This window comes from Manis pentadactyla (assembly GCF_030020395.1).
Source record: "Manis pentadactyla isolate mManPen7 chromosome Y unlocalized genomic scaffold, mManPen7.hap1 SUPER_Y_unloc_3, whole genome shotgun sequence".
NCBI lineage: Eukaryota > Metazoa > Chordata > Mammalia > Pholidota > Manidae > Manis > Manis pentadactyla.
In genome coordinates, this window is record NW_026644608.1 from 884,821 (window position 1) to 894,008 (window position 9,188).

Below are 9,188 nucleotides of genomic sequence, written 5' to 3' on the forward strand. Positions count from 1 at the left end.
TGTGGGGTTGTGACCCACTACATGGTGGAGAAGTTCTTGGATGGGCTCAACCAAAACTTGTTCCCACAGTCACTGGGCAAGCAGGAAACCCCCTGCTTGGCTGCAGGAGGCCCAAGCTGGAGGCCCATCACTGGGATGCTTGCAAGACTCAGTGGGAATCTGACCACAGAGGAGACCATGGGGAACATGAGAACTCCCTTGGTCCAAGTGCCACTGGGTGTCACCCACACATGCTGCTGGCAGCTATGTGTGCTGGAAGGAGCAGGAAGGGGTAAACACTGGAACCAGGAAGGAAATCTATTTTCTTCTTCCATGTTCCTCCAGCACACCTTTCTGATAGAGCTTCACATTGTGCCAGGTGCAAGGGAGAAATAGTTATACAGCCCAACTCTATTTTCATCTAGCATACAAGGAAGGGTGGATTTGGAGCTGAAACAAACTGGTAGCTGGCATAGTTATCTAGTTTAGCTATCTTCTGAGTAGATTTTCACAAAAGAAATTAAGGCTAGATCTTTAATTTTATAACACAAATCACAGTAAGTTTCCTCTACAATTAGTTGTTTTTTAAACAAATTGCCCAGAATTCTCTGTACTTTCTACTCAATTTTGGTGTGAACCTGAAACTGCTTTAAGAAATTAGTGTGTTTAAAAAATTGCCCCTTAGACTCATACATAACCTTGGAGAACATAACCATTTTATACAAGGTCCTCTTGAATCTAGGAAGCTTCCTCTATGACCTGTGGAACAGTTACCTCAAACTCCAGTTACCAAGCTTGCAGAGCAATCTGGAGTTCCACATAGACGCCAGGAAATTCCTAATGATTTCCTGGATGAAATGTACTTTATTTTCCAGGTATTTTAGAGTTGTGTTTACTCTATTATGGAGAGAGCCAAGGATATAGCAAAGCCAGGGCTCAAGGCCAAGAGGTGAAACAGCCAATGAGAAACCAGTTATACATTAAGTCAAGATGTAAGTGGATACCCATAGACAGACCATGCCATGTATCAGAGACAAACCCCACAAACAGCTAAATACTTAAGGGCAGGCAGAGGTAGGGGTCCCAAGACTTGTTAGATAGCCTGAAGTTATGCTGGGGCAACAAAAGAGAGTCAGGAATGAAAGGGGGAGGGAAAGATAGAACATATGTGAGAATCCCAGCCTCTAGGAGACATGTTTCTAATAGAATCTCCTCTCATAGCCGAGGAGTCTCTTTGATTACAGAGCCATTTCAGTGTTTCCTGTCCCAATAATTATCAAGATTAGCTGACTCTGAACTCCAGTTGAAAAGAAGAAAAGGAAAATCAGGTTAATCTACATTCCATAACAGGAAAAACAGGGATTTTATAGTGAAAAAAATACTAATGACTAGGAACTAGGAGACCAGGGTTTTAGTCCTAAATCTTTGAATAGTGCATGACCTGGCTAAAGTCATTCATTTAACCTCTACAAGGTTCTGTTTTGTCCTTTATAAAATTGAGCTAGATAATTTCTGGTGGCTAAGTAGGCTATCAGCTTTCAAGGCTTTACAATCTATGTGCTCAACTCATGGGAGATGTAGATTTAGATAATTATGAATCTAGTGGTTCTATATCAGTGAGGAATCAGTGAGAAAGGCTATTAAAATAGCAAGATGATGTGTCAGGAAATAATCATCAGAAAATTTTGGATGACATTGCAAATAAAAGCATAGGCCTCATTCTCTGATTTAGGGAGATGGAGTTCAACATGTAAAAACTGCTGGTAACTTTTGCTCTGACAAGAACCGGAAGTTGTGTTCCTTCTTAACCATCCTGATGCTAAGAAATTTTGATTCGTTAAAATGCTTTCATCTACTAGATAAATGCAATTTAAAACTCTCATGTTTGATATTTAGCTGTAGGCACACTTTTCTTATATCATAATAAGAAGGCTTAAAAAGTTTCCAGATCTGTGTGTATTCCAAAAATAAACACACACACAGTCTTGAGGATTTGAAACCTTTATTTCCTTCTTCTATCTTTTAATTCTAAGGTTAAGTTTTTTAGAAACATTCATAAATCAGCACATACATTAGGTTGAACCATAAGAAAATTCCATTTCTAGGAGTCCAAAATGGTTAATACTGGCAATTTCATGTGACTCAACACAATAAAAAATATAACAATTCATTTATTAATTATATATCCCTTCTCAGTTGATAACAATGTTTTTATTGAAATTGTTTTTGCCAAAGTTTTCACTAACCTTCTAATTTTTTAATGCTGTATTTTCATTCTCAAAATGCCATAGACGTTAAAAGGAAAGGCTCTACAGTCAGGTTGTTGGCTTTATCCTTTACAGCTGTGTGACCTTAGGATAACTTATTTAACTTCTGTGCTTCAATCTCTTCATTTGTACAATGAGGACATATGTCAACTTCATAGGAACGTTGCAAGGATTAAGTAAGATATTGAATGTATACACTGACTTTCTGGCACATAATAATCACTTATATTTAATGAATATTTACTATCAATTGCCTTTTAAAACATAAGATAACTTCTAACGTATTTTTTATCGAAATGTTTAAGCATTTTGAGTATTTTTTTAAAATGCAATAATGACGACATTCTTATTAAAAAATTAAGCATTAGGGGGCGGAAGATGTCGGCGTGAGTAGAGCAGCGGAAATCTCCTCCCAAAAAAACATATATCTATGAAAATATAACAAAGACAACCCTTCCTAGAATAAAGACCAGAGGACACAGGACAATATCCAGACCACATCCGCACCTGAGAGAACCCAGCGCCTCGCGAAGGGGGTAAGATACAAGCCCCGGCCCCGCGGGAGCCGAGCGCCCCTCCCCCCAGCTCCCGGCGGGAGAAGAGCAGGCAGAGCGGGAGGGAGACGGAGCCCAGGACTGCCGAACACCCAGCCCCCGCCATCCGGGCCAGAGTGCAGGGCGCTCGATACTAGGAAAACAGGGCAGCAAGAACAGTGAGCAGGCACTGGAGGCTGGGCGACAGAGGACATAAGAAAAGCGCGCGACCATTTTTTTTTTTTGCTTTTGCTTTTTTGCTGCTTTGTTTTGGCGAGCGCTTTTTGGAAGTCTTAAAGGGACAGGGACCCCAATATTAGGGAAACAGGGCAGAAAGACCGGTGAGCAGAGGCCTGAGGCTGGCACCGAAGAATAAAGAAAAACGAACGACCACCTTTTTTTTTTTAATTAAAATTTTTTTTTTTTTTTATTAAAAAATTTTTTTTTCTTGTTTCTTTTTGTGGTCGTTGTTTTGTTTTGGCGGGTGCTTTTTGGAAGTCTTAAAGGGGCAGGGCTGGTCACTTAATCCAGAGGTAGGGAATCCAGGATCTCTGGGCACCCTAACCCCTGGGCTGCAGGGAGCAGGGAGGCCCCTTACGGAGATAAATAGCCTCCCAGCAGCTCCTGCTCCAACGCGACTCCACCATTTTGGAGTAGCTGCCCGAGCCAGGCCACGCTCATAGCAATAGCGGAGATTAACTCCATAGCAGCCGGGCAGGAAGCAGGAACCCTGTCTGCGCGCAGCTGCGCAGCACAAGCCACTAGAGGCCGCTGTTCTCCCAGGAGAGGAGGGCCACAAACCAACAAGAAAGGAAGTCCGTCCAGCCATCACTCGTCCCAGTTCTGCAGACTATTCCTATCACCATGAAAAGGCAAAGCTACAGGCAGACAAAGATCACAGAGGCAACACCAGAGAAGGAGACAGACCTAACCAGTCTTCCTGACAAAGAATTCAAAATAAGAATCATAAACATGCTGACAGAGATGCAGACAAACACGCAAGAAAAATGGGATGAAGTCCGGAAAGAGATCACAGATGCCAGAAAGGAGATCGCAGAAATGAAACAAACTCTGGAAGGGTTTATAAGCAGAATGGATAGAATGCAAGAGGCCATTGATGGAATTGAAATCAGAGAACAGGAACGCATAGAAGCTGACATAGAGAGAGACAAAAGGATCTCCAGGAATGAAACAATATTAAGAGAACTGTGTGAGCAATCTAAAAGGAGCAATATCCGTATTATAGGGGTCCCAGAAGAAGAAGAGAGAGGCAAAGAGATGGAAAGTATCTTAGAAGAAATAGTTGCTGAAAACTTCCCCACACTGGGGGAGGAAGTAATCAAACAGACCACGCAAATACACAGAACCCCCAACAGAAAGGATCCAAGAAGGGCAACACCAAGACACATAATAATTAAAATGGCAAAGATCAAGGACAAGGAAAGAGTGTTAAAGGCAGCTAGAGAGAAAAAGGTCACCTATAAAGGGAAACCCATCAGGCTAACGTCAGATTTCTCAACAGAAACCCTACAGGCCAGAAGAGAATGGCATGATATATTTAATACAATGAAACAGAAGGGCCTTGAACCAAGGATACTGTATCCAGCACGACTATCATTCAAATATGACGGTGGGATTAAACAATTCCCAGACAAACAAAAGCTGAGGGAATTTGCTTTCCACAAACCACCTCTACAGAACATCTTACAGGGACTGCTCTAGATGGGAGCACTCCTAGAAAGAGCACAGCACAAAACACACAACATATGAAGAATCGAGGAGGAGGAACAAGAAGGGAGAGAAGAAAAGAATCTCCAGACAGTGTATATAACAGCTCAATAAGCGAGCTAAGTTAGTCAGTAAGATAGTAAAGAAGCTAACCTTGAACCTTTGGTAACCACGAATTTAAAGCCTGCAATGGCAATAAGTACATATCTTTCAATAGTCACCCTAAATGTTAATGGGTTGAATGCACCAATCAAAAGACACAGAGTAACAGAATGGATAAAAAAGCAAAACCCATCTATATGCTGCTTACAAGAAACTCACCTCAAACCCAAAGACATGTACAGACTAAAAGTCAAGGGATGGAAAAACATATTTCAAGCAAACAACAGTGAGAAGAAAGCAGGGGTTGCAGTACTAATATCAGACAAAATAGACTTCAAAACAAAGAAAGTAACAAGAGATAAAGAAGGACACTACATAATGATAAAGGGCTCAGTCAAACAAGAGGATATAACCATTCTAAATATATATGCACCCAACACAGGAGCACCAGCATATGTGAAACAAATACTAACAGAACTAAAGGGGGATATAGACTGCAATGCATTCATTCTAGGAGACTTCAACACACCACTCACCCCAAAGGATAGATCCACTGGGCAGAAAATAAGTAAGGACACGGAAGCACTGAACAACACAGTAGAGCAGATGGACCTAATAGACATCTATAGAACTCTACATCCAAAAGCAGCGGGATATACATTCTTCTCAAGTGCACATGGAACATTCTCCAGAATAGACCACATACTAGGCCACAAAAAGAGCCTCAGAAAATTCCAAAAGATTGAAATCCTACCAACCAACTTTTCAGACCACAAAGGCATAAAACTAGAAATAAACTGTACAAAGAAAGCAAAGAGGCTCACGAACACATGGAGGCTTAACAACACGCTCCTAAATAATCAATGGATCAATGACCAAATCAAAATGGAGATCCAGCAATATATGGAAACAAATGACAACAACAACACTAAGCCCCAACTTCTGTGGGACACAGCAAAAGCAGTCTTAAGAGGAAAGTATATAGCAATCCAAGCATATTTAAAAAAGGAAGAGCAATCCCAAATGAATGGACTAATGTCACAATTATCGAAATTGGAAAAAGAAGAACAGATGAGGCCTAAGGTCAGCAGAAGGAGGGACATAATAAAGATCAGAGAAGAAATAAATAAAATTGAGAAGAATAAAACAATAGCAAAAATCAATGAAACCAAGAGCTGGTTCTTCGAGAAAAAAACAAAATAGATAAGCCTCTAGCCAGACTTATTAAGAAGAAAAGAGAGTCAACACAAATCAACAGTATCAGAAACGAGAAAGGAAAAATCACGACGGACCCCACGGAAATGCAAAGAATTATTGGAGAATACTATGAAAACCTATATGCTAACAAGCTGGGAAACCTAGGAGAAATGGACAACTTCCTAGAAAAATATAACCTTCCAAGATTGACCCAGGAAGAAACAGAAAATCTAAACAGACCAATTACCAGCAACGAAATTGAAGAGGTAATCCAAAAACTACCAAAGAACAAAACCCCCGGGCCAGATGGATTAACCTCAGAATTTTATCAGACATACAGGGAAGACATAATACCCATTCTCCTTAAAGTTTTCCAAAAAAGAGAGGAGGAGGGGATACTCCCAAACTCATTCTATGAAGCTAACATCACCCTAATACCAAAACCAGGCAAAGACCCCACCAAAAATGAAAACTACAGACCAATATCCCTGATGAACGTAGATGCAAAAATACTCAACAAAATATTAGCAAACCGAATTCAAAAATACATCAAAAGGATCATACACCATGACCAAGTGGGATTCATTCCAGGGATGCAAGGATGGTACAACATTCGAAAGTCCATCAACATCATCCACCACATCAACAAAAAGAAAGACAAAAACCACATGATCATCTCCATAGAGGCTGAAAAAGCATTTGACAAAGTTCCACATCCATTCATGTTAAAAACTGTCAGCAAAATGGGAATAGAGGGCAAGTACCTCAACATAATAAAGGCCATCTATGATAAACCCACAGCCAACATTATATTGAACAGTGAGAAGCTGAAAGCATTTCCTCTGAGATCGGGAACTAGACAGGGATGCCCACTCTCTCCACTGTTATTTAACATAGTACTGGAGGTCCTAGCCACGGCAATCAGACAAAATAAAGAAATACAAGGAATCCAGATTGGTAAAGAAGAAGTTAAACTGTCACTATTTGCAGATGACATGATACTGTACATAAAAAACCCTAAAGACTCCACCCCAAAACTACTAGAACTGATATCGGAATACACCAAAGTTGCAGGATACAAAATCAACACACAGAAATCTGTGGCTTTCCTATATACTAACAATGAACCAACAGAAAGAGAAATCAGGAAAACAACTCCATTCACAATTGCATCAAAAAAAATAAAATACCTAGGAATAAACCTAACCAAAGAAGTGAAAGACTTATACTCTGAAAACTACAAGTCACACTTAAGAGAAATTAAAGGGGACACTAACAGATGGAAACTCATCCCATGCTCGTGGCTAGGAAGAATTAATATCGTCAAAATGGCCATTCTGCCCAAAGCAATATACAGATTTGATGCAATCCCTATGAAACTACCAGCAACATTCTTCAATGAACTGGATCAAATAATTCAAAAATTCATATGGAAACACCAAAGACCCCGAATAGCCAAAGCAATCCTGAGAAAGAAGAATAAAGTAGGGGGGATCTCACTCCCCAACTTCAAGCTCTACTATAAAGCCATAGTAATCAAGACAATTTGGTACTGGCACAAGAACAGAGCCACAGACCAATGGAACAGACTAGAGAATCCAGACATTAACCCAGACATATATGGTCAATTAATATTTGATAAAGGAGCCATGGACAAAGAATGGCGAAATGACAGTCTCTTCAACAGGTGGTGCTGGCAAAACTGGACACCTACATGTAGGAGAATGAAACTGGACCACTGTCTAACCACATATACAAAAGTAAACTCAAAATGGATCAAAGACCTGAATGTAAGCCATGAAACCATTAAACTCTTGGAAGAAAACATAGGCGAAAACCTCTTAGACATAAACATGAGTGACCTCTTCTTGAACATATCTCCCCGGGCAAGGAAAACAACAAAAATGAACAAGTGGGACTATATTAAACTTTAAAGCTTCTGTACAGTAAAAGACACCATCAATAGAACAAAAAGGAACCCTACAGTATGGGAGAATATATTTGAAAATGACACATCCGATAAAGGCTTGACGTCCAGAATATATAAAGAGCTCACATGCTACAACAAACAAAAAACAAATACCACAATTAAAAAATGGGCAAAGGAACTAAACAGACGGTTCTCCAAAAAAGAAATACAGATGGCAAACAGACACATGAAAAGATGCTCCACATCACTAATTATCAGAGAAATGCAAATAATAACTACAATGAGGTATCACCTCACACCAGTAAGGATGGCTGCCATCCAAAAGACAAACAACAACAAATGTTGGCGAGGCTGTGGAGAAAGGGGAACCCTCCTACACTGCTGGTGGGAATGTAAGTTAGTTCAACCATTGTGGAAAGCAGTATGGAGGTACATCAAAATGCTCAAAACAGACTTACCATTTGACCCAGGAATTCCACTCCTAGGAATTTACCCTAAGAATGCAGCAATCAAGTTTGAGAAAGACAGATGCACCCCTATGTTTATTGCAGCACTATTTACAATAGCCAAGAATTGGAAGCAACCTAAATGTCCATTGATAGATGAATGGATAAAGAAGATGTGGTACATATACACAATGGAATACTACTCAGCCATAAGAAAAGGGCAAATCCAATCATTTGCAGCAACATGGATGGAGCTGGAGGGTATTATGCTCAGTGAAACAAGCCAAGCGGAGAAAGAGAAATACCAAATGATTTCACTTATCCGTGGAATATAAGAACAAAGGAAAAACTGAAGGAACAAAACAGCAGCAGAATCACAGAACTCAAGAATGGACTAACAGGTACCAAAGGGAAAGGGACTGGGGAGGATGGGTGGGTAGGGAGGGATAAGGGGGGGAGAAGTAGGGGGGTATTAAGATTAACATGCATGGGGGGGTAGGAGAAAAGGGAGGGCTGTACAACACAGAGAAGGCAAGTAGTGATTTTACAACATTTTGCTATGCTGATGGACAGTGACTGTAAAGGGGTTTATAGGGGAGACCTGGTATAGGGGAGAGCCTAGTAAACATAATATTCGTCATGTAAGTGTAGATTAGTGATAGCAAAAAAAAAAAAAAAAAAAAAGGGCAGTTCCTGTGTGGTAACCTCCAACGAGTTCTACACAAGGGTATAAAGGGCATATAAAAGTGTAGGCAAAGGGTCTGTTTGTGTTTATACATAGGATCAAAGCCTAATTGGGCTACCCCGAAAATGAACTAAGATACGATATGAAAAAGAACTTCCAACATCTGCACCCTCTGGAAGACTCATGCCAGAAGATGATCATCAAAAAACCCCAACAAAGATCCACGCAGTGCTACAGCTGTAGATGCACTCATCCCACCAGTTCCTGGACCTGCCATGGGAATGAGGAAGGAGATATCTAAGCTGGCCTGTGCATACAGTA